The following is a 21,837-nucleotide window of genomic DNA, read 5'->3' as shown; positions in this document are numbered from 1 at the left end:
CTAAGGAACATTGTTAGTTTGGATTGCAATTTGATCTTTTGGCAAGATTGCCTAATAGTTGATAAAGAGCTCTTACCCATCTCTGCATCATTCCCCTCATCCTTAGTAGGGATGAATCTTCTAAATAGTACCACATAGATTTTTTCGAGACAAAACATATGAAAAGATCAGATAAATTCCATCTAAATTAACCAAAGTAGACATATAAATCCTATTTTAACTATAAGTTTGCACATAATTATAGAAAAAGACTATATTAGTATCTCCTTCCTAAAGCCAATCAACCCTTACCTTCTACTTCCTAAAAATAGTTCTCATTACTTACTTAAGTTCTCAAACAAATTGAGACTCCTCTCTACTCAAATCTTATGAAAAGACAAGATCTTGAATTTTTGTAAGTGACAACACACGATCTTGTGCCTACCTCTTCCTAGCATAAATATTACCAATACATGACCATTTCATGATATGCCATTTAAAAATATTGCAATTTCTTACTTCTATCATATGCTCATATGGCAAGCCTCCATCTCAGAACCACGAAGCCATGAAATGAAGCCACATTGGTTGGAACTTAAAAGGAGGATTCTTAGGAAGTACAACTTGAGTAGCATAAAACTTAATAGGCCAATTATCTAAACCCCTCCAATCAAGAACTTCAAAAACCAGATAATGTACCCAATTTTGCTATATTACTAATCTCTGACTACTATTTCTGATCTTCCTATCCTCTAATATTGATATTCCTATTTACTCACTATTTCCATGTCACTGTTATTCACATTCCTTTTTTATAATTTATTCATAACATCAATAACTATTTTACATGTATATTCACCACTATCTTTCTCTCTGATGTCACTATTTTTTGCATTGCAGTAGCGCTATTTGGATGCATATTTGCTCACTATTTCCTTACATTTTTTGATCACTATTTTTTCTCTTATAAATATATTATTGCTACTTTTATATGGCACACATTTTTTCTACCCTTGGCCACCTCATTGCTCTTTGTTGTCTGATGGCGATCATAATATTCTTACTGCGTTTCTAGGTCTACTTTGTGTAAACAAGATCATCATTTCATACAATCGCAGATATTGTATCTTCACCAAAAGTGTTGTACCATTATTAATAGAAAATGGTCTTTGACATTAGTGCTTGGACCCCTTAGACAAGACAGTAAATTGATGATCATTATATGGTGAATATCCTTCAAATAAAAGTTGTGAATGTATCTAAGGATAGCGAATCACCTTGGAAACACTCTAAATACCTTTAAAAAAAAGGTGAAATTATCTCTCTTTCTGCCCGTCATCATATGATTCATGCTCTCTAATATTTATCATAGTTTTGATCTTCTTCTTCATTGAAATTAATTGTGATGATGTTGTTTTAATGTCACTAAATCTACTCATATCATTGTTGATAGCTTTTTTGTAACCTCTGATGATGATGCTCCTCTATACAATGGTTAATGTACATCTTGTCATGTCCTATCATCTCTGAATTTCTATAATAGTCCATCTCACTGTCTCATCATCACTGCTATGGATTCCATTTGATGACATATCTATTTTGTTATTTTCAACATTTACCATTGTTCCTGATCTATGCTCACTGAACATACATATAAAAGTGTGTCAAAATTTCTTCATCACTATCCTTTAATGTCGTATTTCTTTATCACTGTCCTTTAACATTGTTCCTTGATAACAATGACTAATTTTGATGACTTCTGATTGATCTCTACTCAAGATATCTCCAATTCCTTCTCACTATTTTTAGTCTTTTGCAGCACCTATATTTTTCTTTGAATGAGCACCATTTAATGACATGGCTCTTGTCTATTAATTTTCTTTTTACTATCTTAATTGCATGATTCTTGACTGCTGATGTCCTTTAATTTGTTGATCACTATTTTGCACTGGAATTCTCGTTCTTTGGGCTTTCCTTTTAGATTTCAGTATTCTTCTTTTCAACAAAAATGTTCTTGTCTTATTTTATGTAATGCTTTTCTCTTAGACAAACTTGTATCTTTGTCTCTAAGACACGTGCCTTCCATTATCTCTTTCTCACTACTATAATATTCACGATACCTTATGCTCTATTGAACATCCTTTTGACTGAGTTGTCATGACCATCACTTTTTTTTCAAAATTCTATAGTGGTAAATATCATTCAGGACCTAATATTCATGTAAAATCCCTCTAAGTCACAATATTTTCCATGGATGTCTAGATCAACCTAATCATCCTACATTTGATGTAAGGTGCCATTCTTACCCAACTACCAATAGTAAGTTTACCAGAATCATAAAGATTTTCTTTGCAAGAAATGCAGCCTAGATAGATCTTCATTTATATAATGAAAGTTAATAAAAATGGAAAACTATTTTAAGAACTCCTATACTGGAAACATTTGTGTAAAAATGTATTTCATCTGCTCCATATCTTCTCTAACAACTATCACATTCTTTCGATGTTTTCATTAGCGCCCTTGATATTGTCTTCATTTCTTAGTTTATTTCCTTTTGTCACAACTCTTCATAATGCTACTCCTAACTGCTCTTATAATCTTTAAGATCTTTTTAATATAAAAGACCTTGCTTGTCATAGTAGTGACATCTATTGAGCATCACTGTCTTTTATTGATATCTCACTGTCTAAGAGATGCATACTGTCTTAAAGAACTGTTGATATCATTGTTACTTTGAATATCATTGTTACTTTGAATATCATTGTTCCATTGAATATCACTGGTATCTATCACATTTTTTTCATTCTAAACATCAACACCAGAATGTACCCCTTGAGACTCAGGTTCTTTAGAAGTAGAAGCATTAGTATCAGCTCCAGCAACCAGCTCCACAATTAGCAACCCTTCTTCTTGTTGCTTCACAATATCATCACCCTGAGATAGGATCTCAATTGATGATTGAAATATGGTTGGAGATTCCTACTTTTCCACTAGGTGCATCTCAAGCTCTTCATTTATATCTTGTTGCATGGGAGTTTCAAAAATTTCCAGTCTTTTTTCACTAGAATCAACCTTACCTAACTGGCATCCATCTTCCTCAAGTGGTTCATTCATTTCCTTTGGTTTTTCTGAAGACTCTGGTTTCTCTACTTCACCATGTTCCTTAGTAGCACTTGGATGAATGGTTGGCATATCAGCAGCTACAGAATTTGAGGCCTCTTCAATCATAGCTCTCTCATCTAATTGAGCCTTAGCAAAAATCTCACCAAGTGACGAAGCACATACTTGTGACAAACCATTCAATATCATTCTTCAGAAAAAGAATAACCTTAATTTACATTGAAATTAACTGTAATAAAATTAGAACAAAAGTTAATATAACATATTTGAGAGCATTTGGCATCCCCATATTTTCATAACAGAAAATGAATTGTCTCTTAACATATGAACATAACTCTCCTATACTAAACGATAATTGTGTGGTTTATTTAATTTAATAAGTATAATTATGGAGAGGCAAAATTGATAAAAAAAATTTGGGAAAATTTTGCTAAAAGTCTTAGATGATACTCATCAATGGCAAGTTAAAGCAATGTAAAGTTCTTCTTTTCCTGCAACACATATAACAAAAATTATAAGTGCTTGCAAGGTATATACTTATGAATAAATATTACATCCTGATTTAAATGTATGAAAACAATTTTCATTCCTTTTAAGCTTCATTCATCTCGAGGTGCAATTCACAAACTTAAGAATAGTGGCTTTTGTTCTTCAGGATATCTTTAGGGGAAGAGTATTTGAATGCCCCCTCGTGTTTGAAGTCCAATTTAGAGGAGATGGCTATTTACACTGTTAAGGTTTGTTGAATCTAATTCTAAATAACATTGCTTGCTATTGTATCATCACATAAACGAAAGCAAATGATTAAAGAGTTAAAATAACAAAATGGATTTTTTGAAAAGGCTTTAGAAAATTTCAAGCAAATACTATTGCTAATGATTTATTGCTACTCTATTTTGGTATTTGATGATTGTCCATGCTTAAACATTTAATGTCATTATGGTTATATGAATGGATTCTTTGCCTTAGAACACTATCATCTTCAAAATCCCATATGAAATCTATATGACCATTTCATTTCTTCAATATGCCATATGGATGTCCCTATCTAAATTTATATCTTTTAATTGCATATAATAACTAATTTATGTACTTTTTCATGACTATGTTTGACTCATATAATTGTGATCTCTCTAGCACTATGATGTCATTTAATATGTCTTGCTAAAGCTTGTAAATTTTGTTCCTTTTGCCATGTCATGTAATATGTCTTTCCTTGTAGCTTATATGTTTTGAAATTGTTGTTAGGCCTTGTAGCTTATATAATTTGATTGCTGGAGAGCTTCTACAGCTAAGCAAGAAGGCCGTTGCACAAGTTATAGCTGCGTGCTTAGGTATGAAAATTGTATATTTTTTAATCTAATGTATATTTTAACTAGACTTGTAGCTTATATGTTTTTGAATTTCTATTAGGCCTTGTAGTTTGTATAATTTGATTGCTGAAGAGCTTCTATAACTAAGCAAGAAGGTCGTTGCACGAGTTATAGCCAAGCACTCGGGTATGAAAATTGTATATTTTTTAATCTAATGTATATTTTAACTAGACTTTTAGCTTATATTTTTTGAAATTGATTTTAGTGGTTTAATGTTGTAAGGTCTCTTGCAATAAGACCTTCAGGCGGTTGGTCAAAGTTTTACAAATAATCTTATCCACAAATTTTCCTAGAGCAATTAATTGAATGTTATAAAAGGTGATTGGGTTAAATGTCTTAGGAATAAAGTCAAAGAAAGTATTTTTAAAATATTAAAGTATTTAGCTAGGTCTAAGAATATTTGTGTACTTTTGATAGTTTTTCTTAGTTTGTGAAAGTTGTAGACCAAAGTTTTCATAGCCTGATTTTTGCTTCCTGCAAAGAACGATCATGTCAGATAATATAAGTGAAGAAAAAAATAGGGAGACAATCACTAGATTGTGGTCTAAGTTGAAAAGAAAAGGTGATGGAAAATGTTATTGTCCTTGCAAAATTTGTAAGGGCTTAAACTGTAGAAGACTGCTAATGAAAATAGTTAAGAGACATTGTAGGGAGAATGGTCACATTAAAGGGGGGCATGACTATCATCCACTGGTAAGTCATTCATTATATCATTTTAACAATTTATATACATATGAAATCACTTGATCATGAGTTGATGATCATAATTTATTTATGTTAATCAATTTTATATAGGTTGATCTCCCTAGGGAAGTACATGATATGAACCAAAACAATCTGAAGAATATGGTTTTCGAAGTGGAGGAACATGGAGGTGCAAATATCCAAGGTGAAGATAATGATCCCATGGAAGATGATGATCATGTGCCAGAAAACACAATTGAAGATGATGGTATAAATATATTGATCCATGACACATTTAGTCCAAGCGTATCTGATCATAATGATGATGATAGCCTCGATGTACCTCTACTTGAGAAGGCATAAAAGCCCCTATACAAAGACTCCCAAACAACTCTTCTCTCTACTGTATTGTTGTTGTTGAACTTCAAGGTTATGAATGGTTTATCAAACATAACAATGTCATGTATGTTAAGGTATGTCATATATGTCTTTATAGTTAACAAAGGGTGAATAATGTACCGCTAATATTTTTTATATTAACAACTTATATTTTTTGCTATAGATTGATAGGTGAGTTTCTATTACCATCATCAAATATTCTACCTCACTCATATCAAGAATTATCTATTGTTATGAAAGATATTGGAATGGAGTATCAAGCAATACATGCTTGTCCCAATGATCATATTATATATTATAAAGAACATGAATTTGCAACACAATGCCTTGTATGTCATACGAGTAGATATCGAACAGACCGACTAACAAAAAAGGTGCCTCAAAAGGTTCTTCGTTACATCCCCATTATTCCACGGATGTGACAATTATTCAGGTGTAGTAGCTTGGCTCAATTTATGGATTATCATGCATGCAGTAGAAGTTGAGATGACATTATTCGAATCCCTATGGATGGTTTGACATTTATGCACATAGAGGAAAAGTGGAAACACTTCAAAGAAGAACCTCATAATCGCAGGGTTTCATTGGCAGCAGATGGTGTCAATCCATTTGGAGAGATGAGATCTATTTACTCAATGTGGCTTATTTTTGTTATTAACAATAACATTCCTCTATGGATGTCAATAAAGAGGGAGCACATTATGTTGGCAATGGTTGTTCTAGGTATCTTATCATTTGATAGTTATTAATTTACATGTACTTACAAATCTTGTAGTAAAATGGTCACAATAATTAAGTAATGTTACAATTCATTCAAGTAGGTAAATATCAAGTTAAAGATATGAATTTATATATTGAGCCTCTTATCGACGATTTGGTGAAGTTATGGAATGGTGTCACTATGTATGACGTGTCTAGACCAATAGGACAAAGACAATTTCAATTCCATGAAATATTTGCATGGACAATACATGGTGCCCTAGAGCTAACACATTTTTGTGGTATGTTATAGTGAATTCAAGTTGCATACGATAATTCTAATTATAAAAATCAACATATTTAATAATCCAATTATATCATTATCTTGTAGGTCTTCAAACAAAGGGAAAATTTGCATGTCCAGTTTGTGGTCCAAAGATGAAATCTCGTCATTCAAAATGTTTAGGAAAGCAGGTGTTTGATGAGTGTAGACACTTCCTCTACAGGAATCATAAGTATCGAAGTATGAAAAAACATCTTTTCAATGGGAAAGAAGAGACTACATCAAAGCCACGAAGAATGACACCTTGCCTATGGAAGTTAGAATATAATAGAATTAATCATCGAGGTAATGTCATTCCACCTAATGGTTTATGTTTGTAATTTATATATTTCTATTGTGATTTTTTTTTACTAATTGTGTAATTGATGATCGTGAAGGTCATCAAGGCAGTACTGACAACCTTCCAAAGGGACTAAAAACCTATCCCAGACAATTTAGTAGGTTGCCCTGCTACGAGCACTTACAAATTGTGCATTTGTTTGATTCTATGCATATTGGAAAGAATATAATAGAGACATTGTGGAAAATATTGGATGGAAGGTGTGACAAAGAAAAAATTGTCAAAATTTGTAATGACATTCATGAATCCAATCATGCATTGAAGAATTTCATTCACTCAAATAGCAACAGAGATCAGATTAATATAAGTGCCCTTCCTGGGTTATTAACGGAGCAACAAAGTGATGCCATAAAAGAAGTCATACGAAAAATTTGATTTCCCACAAGATTTGGTGCGAACATAAACAATCTCATATCAAAAATAATTGAATTTGGGCTAGGGCTCAAAATGCATGATTGGCATACTTTCATCAAGGTAAGTTATGTTCTATATTTATAATATATTCATAAACTACATGTACTATTCGTTATGTTATGTTAGAAAACAATGAAATGATTGGTTTATAACTACCGTAGTACATGCTGTAGAAACCTAAAAACCTTTAGAAAATAAAGTATTTTTATTTTCTGAAAAAATTCCTGATGACATCATCATTAATTAATTAATTAATTAATTTATTTATTTATTTATTTTTATGCCATTAAATCCCTTTATCTTAATTAAAAATATTTAATTAAGGAATCCCTCCCAAAAATGTTTAAATCTTATTTAAACATTATTTCCTTATTTATTAATTATTTAATTAATAAATTGACCAAAAAACCCAAAATAAATAAGTTTTAATAAATATCTCCTCAACCCAAACCCTTGAAATAAATAAAAAATTATTTATTTTCTAAAAATCTAATTTATCCTCATCCTAAGAAGTTCTAGACTCTTCTAGAAAGTCTTCATGCTCATCCTAGGAAATTCTAGACTATTCTAGAAAGTCTTTATCCTCATCCAAAGTCTAGACTCTTCTAGAAGATGTCTTTAAACCTAATCCTAATCCCCTCCTAACCTTGTCACATTCCCTAAACATAGGTTAAAACTTACTAACCCAAGCCAAAGTTAACAAATATCTCCTCCTTCACCCACCCTCATTAAATGCCATCCACTTGCCTATCCCTAAGCTAATCTTAAACCATCCTAATCCATCCTCTAATAATTTGCACAAGCCTAAGCAAGCTTAAAACCCTACTAATCAAGCCCAAGTCAAATTTGCTCTCATCTCCCTCAAAATATCTCAACCATAAAACTTTATGAAGTCCACTAGGCCATAAATGACTCTTCCAAGCCCTTTTATTGCTCTTACACGCCATTATGAGGGTCTTTATGAAGATTTTATCTCTTGAGCCTCCTTTGTTGACTCATCCTTCCCCTTTCCTCCATCCTCTCACCCTGTGACATGTGTCACTCCCTGATTGGCTATAAGGAAGCACAATCCATGTGCTCTCTTCTCATGCAATCTGAGCCCTCCGTGAGCTTTTTCTCATCCTTGCATCTTAGCCCTCGGTCCCTCAAGCCTCTTTCCTATAAATTGGATCCTTCACCTTTGCAAAATAACATAATACATGAAGTAAAGTCATAATGCCATTTTAAGAAGCCATTTTACATCAAAACCACACACTCACACCTAAATTCCAACTCCATTTGAAGCCATTTTTGAAGCATAAGCTTGAGAATACATTCTATCTATTCAGACAAAGCCACTCAACAAGAGAGCTTCTTATTGAGAGAGTCCATTAATGGCTCATATTCTCAATTGAGAGTTCATCTTAGTCTATCTTGAAGTTTATGAATTTTGTTTAGTTTGTAGAAGCTTTATTTAAATTTGGTTTCTATTAGCATACTAACATTGCTCATATACATTTTGGCACACCCGGTGGGACCCTGCATGGGTCATCTTCATTATCTTTTTTAGTCAAGTTTTGTATGTCATTTGCTAATTTTGGCTAATTTTGTGATTGGTAGGATTGTATTAATTGGTTTTGTAGGTCCACATGAGCATGAAGAAGACAAAGGAACTCATAGTATTTGCAAATTTTTCAAGCTTATAGGTGGACAAAGCACTTGGAATTCTTCTTCCTCTTCTTGTCTATATTCTTCTTATTCCATCTACTTCTTCTTCTTCTTCTTGTGGGAGATCTTGGCCATTTTTTTTTAAGGAAGCAAAATCATACACTTCTTTTTAGTGCTTAAAATGAACCCCCAAATCATACTTAAATCCATTAAAAAATTAAAAATTTGCAAAAAAGAAAAAATCTTTTAACAAGTGAAACTAAACCAATCCAATCATTTGCATCCTTGCAACATCAAGGTTTTAGATGCATTCATGCAAAGTTAGGAACACTTCATTTTTGGGAATTTAAAAAGAACTTCAAGTTTCCATTTCAAAAGGTTCAAAATCAACACTAAGTGCACACTAAAATCTAAATCAAACTCAAAGCATCAATCAAGGATAAAATGAACCTCATTTGCAAATATTTTAAAGTTCTTTTAAAAATCTCATGCAAACTAATAATCCTAAATGGTTGCCAAAAATTGTCCTAAAAGCTTTGTTTTTTGTTCCAAAAAAATGTCTTGTTGCAAAATCTTGAATGTTTCTTAGGTTTTTCATGCATCAAAACAATCTAGGAGTATCATTTTTGGGCTTAAAATATGCAAACTAGAACACAAAATCTTGAATGAAAACCAAAGTCCAAAGAGTCATTTTCACTTTTGAGTCCAAAAAAATCTTGAATGATCTAAGGTTTAAACAAAGCACTTCAAAGTTCTTAAAACAACACACAAAATCTCAATCTTGAATGCTCAAAGGAAAAAACTTGAATGTTTAATCACTTGTCTTTGAATGCATCTTGCTAAAATCACTCTTGAGTGCCATGGATTAAAATCAAGTTTTTTTTTTTTATGAGTGCATGATTAAAACAAAAAATCCAACCTTAAATGCCAAGGATCAATTAACCATTTCAATATCAAACACTTCATTTGGAGCTTCTAAAATTGAACAAAACAAATCTCTTTTCCACATGCAATTTAGGTAAAGTTTGATTTTTGGACATTTAAGAAACTTTGTTGAGTTAAATACAAATCTGCAAAAATCAATTTGAGTAGTTCCTTGGACTCACCTCTTTTCTAATCACCCATCAATTCAACCATTGGTTGTAATCTCAACGCCATTTATGGGGATGGGTCTACTTGAAAAAGGTGTTAAATGTTCCACAATCTAACTCACTCACTTGGTCTTTGAACATTTGCTTTAACTTTATCAAAATTTTTAAATGACCAAAAATCTAGATTAAATTGATCACACTTCAAGTTTGGGCACTAAAATTGAACAACTATTGATTTGGAGGGCCTCCGGGTGTGCGCTTGACAAATCGAGTCTCACACATCTTTGCTTTGGGCTTAAAACAAAATCACACCAACTCTTGAATGCTTTAAAGGAAATTAATTGATACTTGACGTGGAGGGCATCCGGGCGCGTGAGTTCGCTTTTGTTGACCCTAACTCTTCTTCTTGTTTGCATTCTTCGATCGATTTACTTTTGTTGGTGCTTCAAGTTGGAATTGAACATTATCTCTTGAACATGAGTGCTTGCAAAGTCTAGATTAGCACACATAAGAGTTAGTTGGTAAAAGAACAAGCGTGTTTTTTTTTAGCCCAAGGTCATCCAAGTTTTCTCTCCCCTTGTCATCTTTCGAGGCCATCTTGGGTGCATAAGATTAGGATCCAAAACCTTGTTTCTTTTTAGGAGGCCTGCTTGGGGATTTCATCACCCCTTAGATGACCTCAACTCCTATGTCCCCGCGGAGTATAAGAAATGGGAGGTGAATCGAAAGACACCTCTCTTGGGATCAAGATTTTGTCACTCAGGCTAAGCCTCAAGGAACTTTATACCCTTGAGAAGTGCAAGAGGAGAAGTGGGTTACCGATCCTCTCGGCTGTGTGACATCTTTTTGGTTTCATCTATGGATTTGGGCCTCACATACCTTGGGTATATCGAGGACTCCCTAACTAAACCAACTGTCAGCCTTGTAGACAATCATCTAGGATGTTAATGTGCTTAAAGTGACTGATCAAAACATTTGTAGAACACACACACTCCTTGGCACAAGTATCACATTCTGGGAATCAAAACTTCTATCTAGTTGTTTATATCTATTGCTTGGTCTTTTACTTATTGAATGAATGTTTTCCAAACTTGGTCAATCCTAGCTTAGGGTACACTTAGCGTAGTCACTACCTATTCTAGAAGTTGAACAAGTTGAAGCAAAATAACCGAGGTCTCTCAAAGCCAAGAAGATTCAAGAATTCATGTCAGAGCAACCCAAACCCAAACAAAAGTTTCATAAAGTTAAACTCAAGCCATCTCAGGCATACCAAGAACTTTCAACCAAGAGAAAATAAATAACACCAAGCCTGTGAATTGCCAAACTCCACAAAGTAGAGGACAAAGCTACTGACAAATCACTTCAAGAGGCTTGGTTAGAGCACACCATCAAATTTAGCCAACATCCAGGAGTTAATCTTGCTTATGCCTTACCAACTAGGCATGATTTCTATGATTAGACACCCTTGTTTCTCCACATCTTCTTCGATAAGCTTCACTTTAGAGTCATATTTGTAGAAAATCCAGCCATCTTAGATTATCCCCTTAAGCATTATTAGCTCATCCATCTCATTTAGAATCAAACCATCTAGCCAGCAATCCAAAAATTGCACATCCAAGCCTTTAAAAATTGTTGTCACCTTGCTAAAAGTTTGCCATTCCTAAAAACTTTCAAAACCACCAATCTCACCAAGGTTATCCCTTTTGACAAAGCTTTGTCTAGGGTAATCTAGCTTTACCACTTGTTATCCCTCATGACCTTGAGCTGAAGGTTGGGATCCACAAGTGGTCAATCTCGTGTTCTTCCTAAAGGATCATCAATCTATCCTTAAGTTGACACAATCACCACCAAGCTTGCACATAGGAAAGCAGACCTTTTGCACTTTGGCAACATATCTTTGAAGTTAGAATCCCCAACCCAATCCTCCTTAGGTTTTTTCATATAGCTTTGTCTCAACCTAGGAAATCATTTGCATAGAAAAGCCTTCCTCCCTTTTGCATCCACCAGCATTTGTTGCATCTCATCCCTAGGAGCATTTTTCATGTCACCCGTCACTCGCTTAGCCAAGAAGAAAGAAATAATGGAGCCCTATCATTTAGATCGAACAGCGTCACCCCCCTTGAGTACTTAGCCATCCTTCAGCCTAGAGAAAGCTATGCCATCATCTACTGACATTGAAGCTTTCATGAACCAACCAGGAAATGCAGTATTGGTAAATGCCATTATAGAAAAGAACAAAGAGACAATAATGGCTAATTTTCAAAGGGACAATGTAGGAACCTTTGACTTTGGAAGACCCCCTCCATTATCAGATCCATCTCACCCATTGTTTAGGCAGCTGCCACCACCCATAGGCTCTTATGATCCAAATTAACCTCAATATATGCCAAAAGAAGAGCCTCCAGCCAATCCATATGATCCAACAAACCCAAACATACCATCATCCACCCAAGTTGAAATCTCCATGCTGCAAGCCAATCCAGCCACCACCACACCATCCTTGGTTCATACCTCTCCGCTCCAAACCCCCTTTACCAAAAACACCTCACCGTTCACCCCCTTTACTATTGTTGTTGCTGCTCCCCAACCCAGCCTTCCAAATCCACCCATCTCCCAAATCAGTGCTAGCATCTTTTGCCAACCTCAGCAATATACAACAGGGATGCCACCCATGGGGCCAAGTAATCAACCTTTCATCACCCCCAGCTTGTTCAGCATAGCCCAAAGCACAATCCCATCATTTCCATTAGGTCTTGGAAGCTCAGTGCCATTAGCCACAAATCCACAAGCTACTACCCTCACTCCACAAAGTTATCAAACCCCACAAGCTACTACCAATGTTCTGCCTAGCTCTCAAGTGACCCAAGCTCCCACCACCACTCTACCAAGCTTCCAAATCCAGCCACCAAGCTATCAAACCCCATCAATTCCGTTTTCTAGCTTTCAATTCCCACCACCTCCACCACCAACTAATCCATTACCTCCTATTACCAACTAATTTTCAATGCCACTTCTAGGAGGTAACCCACCAATCTAGCCAACCACCAATTATTTGCAGGTACCATCCCAAATGGGGGTGCAGCCCACATACCTTGGTCAAACCCCAAAAGCCCCCTGATCCTTTCCCCAAGCTTCACAAACATCTTATACCTTACCTCCACAAAGCCATTAATTTATCCCACAGCCAGCTTATGTTCCTCAATCCCAACCTCAAATCCCATATCAATAGCAAGCCTCGCAGCACATGCAACAATATGCGCCACATCTCCCTCAGAAACTCGTCATCGACCATGCAGCTGCCCAAACAATGTATAATCCCTATCAACAAATCCCTCACAACCATCCATATTCAGTGGCCCCATCTAGCGCATACCTACCTCAAGGCACTCCTACATTGGGGGCACCCCAGCCATCACCTATCAATTCAGAATGGGAGCAAATGAAGACAACTCTGAAAGCCATCCAATAAGGGAATGATCCGAAGATATTCAAGTTTGAGAATGTGTGTCCTTACCCATTTGACAGAGCCATTACCATGACACCATTTCCCAAACACTTTGAGGTACCCAAATTTGACAAATTTAGAGGAAAAGGAGACCCTGTCACACATATCAAAGAATTTTACATGCACTACTAGGACGTGGCATACAATGATGTCTTCCTCTTGCGCCTTTTTCCCAAAAGCTTGGCTGGACCAGCTCTTGAATGGTTTTACAGAATCCCCTATGGCACAATTAAAAACTTTGCTAAATTATCTGAGGCATTTGTAGCCCAATATGCCCATCTTGTTGAAACAGAGCTATCAATAGTTGACCTTGTCCACACTAAGCAAAAAGGTGGAGAAAGCCTTGCTGAATACCTGCAAAGATGGCAAACCCTTACCACCCGCATATCCTACACCTTGCCAGAGTGCCATGTGGTGAAAATGTTTATTGATAATGCCCATCCTAGCTTGGCTCACTACATGACCATGAACTATTTGCAAACCTACAAAGATATCAAAGAGAAAGGAATGATCCTTGAGCAATGACTCATTAAAGATGGTGTGGTCAAGATTTACAAAGAGGCCAACCAAAATCAATCACATTTCAATGACAAGTCTAGATATTGGAACAAAAACAAGCACGTTGCAACAGATGGCGTCACTGACACCAGACATGTGAATATTGTTGGTCCTTCTCACAACCAGTCCAACCCACCATATCAACCAAACAATCAACAAGCTATCAACTACCAACAACAAAATAACGAAAGCTATCAAAACCACAATCCAAGACCCAACTTCCAAGGGTCTAGCAATCAACCTAATGCCATCAATGTAGCTACAAGAAAAAAGCCCAGATTCCAACCTACACCTAGAAACTATACACCCCTTGGTGAGCCATTGGATGTCATTTTTTTGAGAAATTAGTCAAGGAAAACCTCATCAAATTTCCTCCTACCCAAAAAATTGACCCAAGCCAATCCAAAGCTACATGGTACAAAGACAATGAGTACTAAAAATTTCATAGGGTAAAAGGTCAGACTACCCTTAGATGCATGAAACTGAAAGACTATGTGCAGGACCTCATTGATCAGAAGAAAATCACTGTTGGAGCCCAAACCTCTCCCAATGCAGGCTTACAGATCTATCAAAATGCTTTTCCTCCACACAACAACCAAAATCCTAGAAAAGCACCTATCCAAACCAACAACAACAACACCAACAACCGTCAGCCAAACAACCAGCATGGGAAGAACAATGACCACACTTCATCCTATATAGACTATGGTAGCCTTATAGGTTGTATATCCAGGAAAGAGCCTTCTGTCAATGTTATAAATATCCAAGGACCAAACAATGAGTGTGCAGTTACCACTCGAAGAGTGCAATTTAACATTGTAGGCCCACCAGTTTCACCAGCACCATCACCTCTATCAAAAAGCCAGTATAATATCTTGGAACACCTTGGGAACATGCCAGCCCAAATCTCCATTTTAGACCTTCTTCGCACTAGTCCTATGTACAAGAACATCCTTGAAAATGCTCCCATAGAATCTTGTGTCCCTTTTGATATCAATGCTACTGATTTTCGTAATCTTGTTGGACACCTTTCATCCTCATGTGCCCTATCTTTCAAACCCACCGACATACCCATGGTCGAGCCAGATCACACCCTTCCACTTCGCATAGCCATCATGGTATCCAATTTTTCCATGAAAAGAGTAATGATAGATAATGGATCAGCCTTGAATATTTGCACCCTAAAATTCATAAAAAAAGCTGGGTATACTGAGGCAGATATCATCAGTGAGGTTATCACCATCAAAGCTTATGACAACTTGGAAAGAACCATAGAAGGAACTATTTTGCTGCCAATCAAGGTTGGGCCAGTCAGCCAAGAGACACTCTACCATGTTATTGATCTAAACCTACCATTCAACATCCTCCTCGGTCGCCCATGGATTCATGCCATTAAAGCCGTTCCATCCACTTACCATCAGTGCGTCAAATTTTTCCATCAAGGCACTGAGGTAACCATCCATGCTGATCCAGAACCCTTTGCTTACTGCAATTTGGTTGAAGCCTCATATACAAACCATTTCCATGGAATTGATATTGGCATAGCCATCGCCATCTCATCCCACACTTGTAATGACCCAGAAACCATCCTCGCCTCCACCCTATCTATCGTGAAGATCATAAACAAAGGCTGTGGAGAGTATAGTCTATCAGATGCCTTTTTTGTCGGGGCACTCCCACTTGATCCACATGCCCATGGAAGACCGACATATCACAAAGCTAAGGAGATTCCACCTCCTCGATACAAACATTTTGGCCCAACAACCTTTGTATCCTTGAAAATCCCTCTTCATGAGGAGCTCACTCCGGATATCAACAATTGGTTACATAAGGATGCACCTCAAAGAAATCAAGCACGCCTTGATCAATTCAGCCAAAAGTATCCACAAGAACATAATCTCATCACTGACAAATGGAACTATCAAGGTGGTGGTCTAGGACCAGAAGAAAGAGGCATGCAGTGCCCCATCGACACACACAAGTGGGAATCGAAGTCAGGTCTTGGATTTGGCATACCCACAACTGGGGGCACCAATGAGAATGATCATGCTTTTTCAAACATTCACTGCGACCTTGTCAAAATTGAAGACATTCTTGAGGAAGTTGAAAAGAGAGCCTACGATGATATCCTAGACCAAATCTCCCTTGAAGACTCTGTTCTCCAAGAACTATCCATCCACCTCATTGACCTACCACTCACCCATCCACAACTCATAGATTGGGACCAACCAAGCATCATACACATTGATGAGTTCACATCAGAGGAAGCACTTCTGAGATTCATGGGAGCTAAAACACCTCACAAGAAAACAAAGCCATATTTTGCCTATATCTACAAGCTAGATCCCAAGGGGTATTTTGGAGAAAATCCCCAACCTAGTTCCGATACACCCAAAACTGGAACTAAGGTGAATCTGAGACTAGCTAAGGCAGTGAAGAGAACCCCTCAGCAAGAGCATCCAGAGCCACAAGCAGAACATGAGGATTTAGCATTACCTCCTGAAGATAATCGACTAGAGATATCTTCTATTCTAATTGAGGATACTAGGGAAGTCAACATTGGTTCTTCAGAGATCCCTAGGCTTGTTCACATTGCTCCATCCCTATCACAAGACCAAGTTGATCTCCTCTTTGAGGTCTTAAGAGAGAACATTGGCTAATTTGCATGGTCATATCAGGACATGCTAGGACTTGATCCAAAGCTTGTAGTTCATCATCTTGCCATTGATCCAAAGATCAAGCCCGTCAGACAAAAGCTTAGAAAAATGCACCCCGAGATGGCATTATTGGTCAAAGCTGAATTAGAAAGAATGTTAGCTGCTAAGGTTATCCGACCTATCAACTACTCAGAGTGGATCTCCAACATGGTCCCTATCACTAAACCTTTCGGTGACATCAGAATCTGCACTGATTTTAGAGATCTTAACAAATCTTGTCCAAAAGATGATTTTCCCTTGCCCAACATAGATATGATTGTAGATCTTACAGCTGGACATAAAATTTTGTCCCTCATGGATGGATTTTCTGAGTATAATCAAATCAAGATTGCAGAAGAGGATTAGCATAAGACAACATTCACTACCCCTTGGGGAACCTTTTGCTACAACATGATGCCTTTTGGCCTAAAGAATGTTGGGGCTACCTATCAAAGAGCTATGACAGCCATTTTTCATGATCTCATCCATAGAATTTTGGAGGATTATGTGGATGATATCTTGGTCAAGTCTCATACCTTCATGGATCATCTTGCTGACCTGGAGAAAGTCTTTGATAGGTTAGCCAAATATCATCTCATGCTGAATCCCAAGAAATGTGTCTTTGGGGTCACATTTGGCAAGCTTCTAGGCTTTATAGTTTCTAAACGGTGTATAGAGATCGACCCCAAGAAGGTCAAGGCTATCTTAGACATGCCTCCTCCCCAGACACTGTGACAACTTTTTTCTCTTCAAGGAAAGCTTCAATCTATTCGGCGCTTCATCTCCTAGCTTGCAGATAAGTGTACACCATTTTCACATTTACTGAAGAAGGATTAGAACTTCAAGTGGGATCCTTTATGTCAGCATAGCTTCGACCATCTCAAGCAGTATCTCATCAATCCCCCTATCTTGGTTCTATCAGTTCCTCGTCATCCCCTAATTTTGTACATATCAGCAACACCTACTACTCTAGGGGCACTTCTAGCACAACTCGATGACTACAGCAGAGAAAGAGCCATCTACTACATCAGTAGAACCCTAGTTGGTTATGAACTCAATTACACTCCTATAGAAAAAGCTTGTTTGGCAGTTTTTTTCTCAACTCAAAAGCTTCACCATTACATGCTAAGTCATACCATCTAACTAGTCTCCAAGATTGACCCTCTCAAGTATATGCTCTCCAGAACAACACTTACAGGCCATTTGGCCAAATGGGTTATGCTCCTTAGCGAATTTGACATCTAATATGTGGACAGAAAGGCAATCAAAGGGCAAGCTATAGCAGATCACCTAGCTGATGCACCTCTAATAGATGCTTATCCGTTGATCACAAAATTTCCAGATGAGCATATCTGTCTAATTGAAGAACAACCCCCATGGAAACTTTATTTTGATTGCTCATACACATCTCATGGATAAGGGGCAGGAATATTGTTGGTCACACCTCAAGGAGATTACATTCCAAAAGCCTTCAAGCTACAATTCCCTAGCACCAACAATATAGCTGAATATGAGGCCCTCATAGCAGAATTAAAGATAGTTGCAGAATGGAACATTGCTGAGCTACAAATCTTTGGCGATTCTCAGCTCATCATCAAGCAAGCCGTAAATGAATATCAAACCAAAGATGAAAAGCTATTACCCTACAAAGAGCTAGTTGATCAGCTAACCCAGCATTTTACAAGGCTTCAGTTTACACAAGTGCCTCAAATACAGAACAAAGCAGTAGATTCTATGGCTACTATAGGCTCGCTCTTGGAAATTCCCCAAGAAGCTACACAGTATGAGTTTTTAGTGGAGTAGCTCCTCACACCCGCCTATGCGAATGAAGATTCAAACCGTGTTTCTATCTTGGTTGGTCCCCAATCCCCTTGGTACCATGAGATTCATGCTTACCTTAATGATGGTACCATATCCCCTCACCTCACACGTACCCAACGCCAGAACCTCATCCAAAAATCATCCAACTATGTTATCATAGCCAATACCCTATATCGTCAGGGTTATCACGATACTCTCTCTCGATGTTTAGACCAAACCGAGGCCACGATGGTGTTAAAAAAAGTACACTCTAGACTTTGTGGTGCCCACACATGTGGTATTTTCCTAGCATGACAAATCCTTAGAGCAGGCTATTATTGGCCTACCATTGAAGAAGACTCCTATGACTTTGTCAGAAAGTGTCTCCCATGTCAGCAGCATGCAAATCTTGTGCACGCTCCAGCACAGGATCTACAGCCTATTCCACCACCTTGGCCTTTCGCTTGTTGGGGCCTTGATCTAGTTAGAACTATCATACCCCTCTCATCTAATGGACATAAATGGATAATAATAGCTACAGACTATTTCACTAAATAGGTGGAAGCAATCCCCCTAGTCTCAGCTACAGGAGTTCAGGTCTCCAAGTTCATCTTGTACCACATTGTTTGTCGCTTTGGCATCCCATCCACCATCTTCACCGACCACAGAGGTAACTTTGAAAATCTCAACATGGAAGAATTATGCACTTCCCTCCACATCCATCACCATTTTTCTAGCCCATGTTTCCCACAAGGTAACGGCCAGGCAGAGGCAACTAACAAAACCCTCCTCGAAATCCTAAAGAAAGTTGTCAATGATTCTAGCTGTGATTGGCACCTACAAATAAATCCAGCCCTATGGGCCTATCAAACTTCCTTTTGTACATCCACAGGCACAACTCCATACTCCCTAGTCTATGGTGCTGAAGTGGTACTACCTATAGAGGTTGAACTTCCCTCCTTGCACATATCTTTGCAAGGGGAAATATGAAATGAAGAATACAGAGTAGCTCGGCTCACCTAGCTAGATCTCTTAGACGAGAAGCAACAATAAGCCTATGATCATCTCACAATCTATCAAACTCGTCTCAAAAGGAATTTCAATAAGAAGGTGCTTCCACAACACTTCCAGCCAGGTGACATGGTCCTCAAAGAAAACATGAAAGTCCAAACAGATCGAGAAAAGAAAGGCAAGTTTTAACCTACATGGCTTGGTCCTTATGTTGTCACTGCTTCCTTTGGCTCTGGAGCCTATCAGCTATCTACACTAGAAGGAGAACTCTTGAATGATCCTACTAACATCATTCATCTCAAGAAGTTCTATGCTTGAAGATCCTTGGTATACCCATCTTTTGAGAAATACATTAAAAAAATAGTAAAGAGAAATAAGCGTGCAATGGTGAAAACTTGGCAATTCAAGCGCCTTGGATAGGTACCTTGGTGAAAACTTGGTAATTCAGGTGCCTTTTGTACTAAGACTAATCCATTATATATCACTATCCTATCCCTCATCCATTCACCCACCATCCCATAAAACACCTTCTTGTTCCCTTCGTGTTCCAACCAAATATCCAAAATCTAATGGAGCTTGTAAATACCTCCTGTACAGCTTGTAAAATCTTGTACCTCAGCTTGTAAAATCTTGTACCAAAGCTTGTATTATACATTGTAAATCTTGTACCATACCTTGTATATCGAATCTTGTCCAAAGTTTGTACCATATTCTAGCCTGTAAATAATCTTGTATCCTAGCTTGTATACTATCATGTGCACACACAAAACCCCATTTTCACTTAAGCTTTTCGCAAACCATCTACCTATCCACCTATCACCTATTATAGACATCCCATCCTTCACAAACATTTCCATCTCACAAAAACCAAAACATGAACAAACTTGTACATTTGTAACATATCTTGGATCATCAGCTTGTACATCCTCTTTAGCTTAGTACCATTGTATCTATCCAGCGTTTGTGTTAGTTCATCCTTGATCAACATCTTGCACCCATCGCACATCTTGGTTAGCTATTCTAATGCATCCTTTAGCTAGATTTCCTATCACCAAAGTGTTATCTTTCTTATTTCAGCTTGCCAAATGCATCACTCATCCAAATCCACTAGCTTAGGTGCTCTCCGATAGGTCCTTGTAGGATATAGCTTTCCTCATGTCTGATCTTGGTCCGTTAGTACTTCGTCCTACCCATCTCATTGGCAAATAGTTCTCTTTTGGATTTTTGCTTTCTTTTGATTTGGACTCTTCCTTGCTGGGTCTTGAAATATCTTTTCCAAGCAATCTCCTTGTTCCCTCCTCAAGGTTTCCACGATCTTCCATATCATGGTATACTGTGAATGGGGCAATCAGAGTGTAAGGTCTTGATCATGTCTTTTGCTTGTTTTCTTTTTTTCTTGTGGGTCACCTAGTGTTGTTTCCACACTGCTTCCTCTGGGATTCATGTGTGATATTGGGGCAATCCTTGCGTGTTTGTTTTGAGTCAATTCGTCAGTCCTCTGGACAGTTGGTGAAAAGGCTTTGATGTTCTTGGTAACCTTGGCAATTAACCAACAGTCCTATAGCAAATTTAGTGCTCAACTACATGGTGGTACTTCTCTTTGAAGTATCCCCCCCGCTCAAAAAGCTTCAAAGGTTTTCCTTCATCTCCATTATCCCCCATCCATATCCAACATCCCTCTCTCCTACCCCAACTTATGCATTAGTATCTCTTTGAATCACTCCTCACCTTTAGCTTTAGGGATCCACAATCCTAGTCTTAGGGATCCACCAATCCAAATCAATCCACCAAGCCTCATCTTTCGAGATCCACAATCCTAGTCCTAGGGATCTCTGAAACCCATCTTCTACCAATTTGACTCTTTGAAATCTTGTTGCATCAGCCTTTTAATCCCCTCACCCATCTCCCCATCTTGGATTCCTTTTATAGCGCTCCGCTCCTTTATCCTCCACCTTCCCTAAAGTCTTAAGCTTGCTTCCTCTTGTGCATCTAATTCTCCTTTATCATTCTCCCATAGTGAGAGTTTGAGCTAATTCAGCCCCTTCTCTTTGCCAATCTGAGTCTTTTTGCTCATCTCAAATTCTTGTACTTTTCAAGAAGTCGTTGAGCCTCACTTTCTCTCCTTGCTGCCTTCTTGAGGGGGCATCGTGTAGTCCATTCTCTCCTCTTCTGCTCTAG

This window comes from Cupressus sempervirens, chromosome 7 (genome assembly GCF_028749045.1).
Source record: "Cupressus sempervirens isolate cs-2001-9-10 chromosome 7, ASM2874904v1, whole genome shotgun sequence".
NCBI lineage: Eukaryota > Viridiplantae > Streptophyta > Pinopsida > Cupressales > Cupressaceae > Cupressus > Cupressus sempervirens.
Note: the sequence above shows the minus strand (reverse complement) of the source record.